The 4,027-nt window shown below is 39.8% G+C and overlaps 1 non-coding gene across 1 annotated transcript; it reads right to left on the bottom strand.

The window, feature by feature from the left end:
* Positions 1 to 3,461: 3,461 nt before the first annotated feature.
* LOC148091940 (U6atac minor spliceosomal RNA) lies at positions 3,462 to 3,587 on the bottom strand. Its single transcript, XR_015715351.1, has one exon. It is a non-coding gene; the product is annotated as a U6atac minor spliceosomal RNA (small nuclear RNA).
* Between the last annotated feature and the right edge of the window lie 440 nt (positions 3,588 to 4,027).

Raw genomic sequence — 4,027 nt, 5'->3', positions numbered from 1 at the left:
TCAGGAGCCTGAACCATCTGAGGTTTGACTGTACAGGGAGTAAAGGGGTCTGGGCTGGGCACCGACAGTGCCCGCTGCAGTCTCCCGGCTAGGAAGGGAAAGGGGGCTCAAGGCCAGGCCACCTGGCTCCACCCGCGGCCTGCTGCGAACCCTTCCGGCTGCCCTCAGACGCCTTAAGCACCCTCCACCGGGAAGCCCCTGATTTGCCAAACCGAGCACTGCGGCTGGTTCCCTAGAGAGATTAGAGTTTTCGTTCTGGAGAAAATTCCACACCCATTTAATTCAGAGGCTGCAAGATCAATTCCACAAGAGCTCTCCTGTTTCCATTGCTCCCAGTTCTGAGAGGCCTGTTCACGGCACCTTTCGCACTTGCCCAGGGCCGGAACGAGGGCACAGAGCACTGAGGGTGAGCGCCTCCTTAAACCCTGTGTCCTCCGTGCCTGGCTTGCCTTGCCCCTGTGCCACCGGGAGGGGGGCTAGGATCCCACACCCTCCTCAGACAGCGGGGAGTCTGCTTGGCCAGAAGTATTCCTGCTATTTCTGTTTCTCTGCCTATGCCTATCAGTGGGGGAAATGGTAGAATGAGCCGGGTCGGCATCTGGAATGAATCACTTCAGCTTTTAAAGCTTCTGGTCTTAGGGATGTACTCAAACCTACACAGGCGTGCCCTGGAAGGCTGGAAAGCTTTGAGCTCGGGGACACACGTCATCAGTAGAGTCCTATATGCCAATGGCTCTGTGGATGTCTCTCTCCTGTAGCCACTTCCAGTTCTTTTTTCCCTTTTGGGGTGATACTGGTTAACAAAATTTTTCAGGTTCCAGGTGCACAATTCTAAACATATCACTTGTACACTGTACTGTGTGTCCACTATCCAAAGTCAAGCCTCCGTCCATCACCATTGATCCCCCCTCTTCCCTCCTCCACCTTCCTCTCCCTCTCCCCCCAGCGATGGCCACACTGGTGTCTGTGTCCATGAGTTTTTTTCACTTTCTTTTCCTTTTTGCTCAATCCCCCCCGCCCCACCCAGTCCCTCCACGCCCCATACCCCCGAGGCTGGCAGTCTGCTCTCTATCTGTGAGCCTGTGACTATTTTGCTTTTTAGTTTATTTTGTTCACTAGGTTCCACACAGGAGTGAGGTCATGGGGTACTTGTCTTTCTCGGACTGGCTTATTTCACTCAGCATAATGCTCTCCAGCTTTCCAGGTCCATTCATGCCTTCACAAAGGTAAGATTTCCTTCCTTTTTTTTTTTTAAAAAAATATGCTTCTATTGATTTTTACAGAGAGAGGAAGGGAGAGGGAGAGAGAGAGAGAGAGAGACATGGATGTGACAGAGAAACATTGATCGGCTGCCTCCCGCACACACACCGACTGGGGATCAAGCCCGAAGCCTGGGCATGTGCCCTGACTGGGAATCGAACCTGAGAACCTGCAGTGCACAAGGACAATGCCCAACCAACTGAGCCACACTGGCCAGGGCAGAATTCCTTCTTTTTTTACAGCCAAGTAGTATTCCGTGGTGTAAATGTACTGCAGTTTTTCATCCACTCGTCTACTGATAGACATTTGGGTTGCTTCTAAATCTTGTCTATTGTACATAATGCTGCAATGAACATAGGGGTGCATATATTTTTTCCAATCAGTGTTTCAGGTTTCTTTGGATAAATTCCCAGAAGTGGAATTGCTGGGTCAAATGGCAGCTCCATTTTTAATTTTTGAGGAAACCCCACACTGCTTTCCACAGTGGCTGTGCCAGTCTGCATTCCCACCAGCAGGGCACTAGGGTTCCCTTTTCTCCACATCGTGCCAGCACTTGTTATTTTTTGATTTATTGATGCTAGTTATTCTGACAGGTGTGAGGTGCTATCTCATTGTGGTTTAAAATTGCACTTCTCTTATGATTAGTGACATGAGTATCTTTTCATATGTTTATTGGCCGTCTGTATGTCCACTTTGGAGAAGTGTCTATTCAGGTCCTTTGCCCATTTTAATTGGATTATTTGTTTTTTTGGTGTTGAGTTTTATAAGTTCTTTATAAATTTTTTATATTAACCCCTTATCAGATGTATTGGCAAATATGTTCTACTCAGTGGGTTGTCTTTTCATTTCATTGAACTAAAGGTCTTGACTTGTACAACAAAACAAGAAATAAAAATCAGAAAGAAAGAAATATATATTTTTATCTGTAGATGACATGACAGTTTGCTAAAGGAAATCCAGAAGAATCTAAGAAATGACTAGCAAGGTAGCAGGATTAAAGATTCTTATACTAAAATAAATTTTATTTCCACATATTAACAACAAATTTCTAAGCATGCAATTGAAAAATACTATTAACAAATGAAAATCTAAATTAAATTAGTATTTACAATAGGATCAAACATAAAACATGAAATAACAAAAGATGAGAAAGATCTTTGTACTGAAAACAAAGAAAGCCAATAAGTAGAGGGATATATCATATTCACAGGTTAGGAGACTAAATAACATTAAGATGTTAATACTTCCCAAGTTGACCTATAGTTTGAACATAAAGTAATCAAATTTCCCACAACTTAAAAAAAAAAGATATTCATTAAACAATTTTAAAAGTTGTATTAAAATTTAAAGGCCTTATATTAGCCAGGAAAATCCTGAAGAACAAAGTTAGAGGGCTTATGCTACCTGATATCAATGCTTACTGTAAAGATAAAGTGATCAATACAATATAGTATTTGGATAAAGGTAGAAAAATAGATTCATAGAACAGAAGAGAGTCCGGAAAGAAACTTCCAGATATAAGTTCAACTGATTTTTGACAAAGACACTAAAGCAATTCAATAGGGAATTGGGTCTTTCCAATAAACTGTGGTGGAATATAATATTTAGAGAAAAAAATGAAGCTTGGTCCTCAATTCACATGCTATGCAAAATTAATTTAGCTAAATCATAGTCTAAAGTGTAAAAGCTAATATCACAAAGCTTCTAAAAGAAAACATAGAAGAAAATCTTTATGATCTTGGAGTAGGTAAAGACTTCTTAAATAGTATATAAAATGCACTATACATAAAAGAAAAAAATTTTAAATTAGACTTCATTGGAATTAAAATATATTCTACTCATTAAAAGAAACTGTTAATAAAGGCAAAATCAAGCTACCCACTTGGAGAAAATATTCACAATTCACCTATCAAAGGTCACATATCTAGAATATATAAAGAGCTCCCATAAATCAATAATAAAAAATCAATCAATTCTGTTTAAAAATGGACAGAAGATTTGAACAGACACTTCACAAAAGAGATATATAAATAATCAAAAAGCATACAAAATATATTTAACATCATTAATCACTAGGGAAATAAAAATTAAAAGCATAATGCTACATCACTACATACTCAAAAGGAAAGCTCAAATTAGAAGAGTTGACACCGCTAAGTCTTAGGAAGACTGTGCAGAAACTAAAATTCTTTTTTTTAAAAAAAAAACGATGGTTAGATGCCACGAAGTAGGTGGCAATGCCTTAACCGTATGCGTGTTGTTAGGCCCGAGAGCCTCTTCCATCCTTGTCAAGGGGAGTGCTAACCTTCTCTCCTTTCATACAACATGAAACTAAAATTCTTATATATTGCTGGTGGGAGTGGGAAATGGCACAAACACTTTGTAAAAGTTTTTGGTAGTTTCTAATAAAAATAAATATACACCTATTCAATGGTAATTACGTGTCCAGGTATTTACATGACAGAAATGAATCAATAGATTCACAAAAGACTTGAACTGAAATGTTTATAGCTTCACTTTTCATAAGGGATCAAACCAGATAACCCAAATGTCCATCGGCAGAAGAGTGGATAAAGAAACTATGGTGTATTCATCCAGTGGAACACTACATGACAATACAAACAACAGGCTACTGCTCCATGCTACAGTGTGGATGAAACTAAAATAAGTGAGTGAAGGACGCCTTTATGAGCACACACCATATGATTCTAGTTATATGAAGTTCAAGAGCAGAAAAATCAAATTTTTGGTGATAGATATCACAATA

The sequence above is a fragment of the Miniopterus natalensis genome, chromosome 11 (assembly GCF_054644295.1).
Source record: "Miniopterus natalensis isolate mMinNat1 chromosome 11, mMinNat1.hap1, whole genome shotgun sequence".
In the NCBI taxonomy this organism is placed as follows: Eukaryota; Metazoa; Chordata; class Mammalia; order Chiroptera; family Miniopteridae; genus Miniopterus; species Miniopterus natalensis.
Note: the sequence above shows the minus strand (reverse complement) of the source record. Positions and strands in the feature narration are given on the sequence as shown.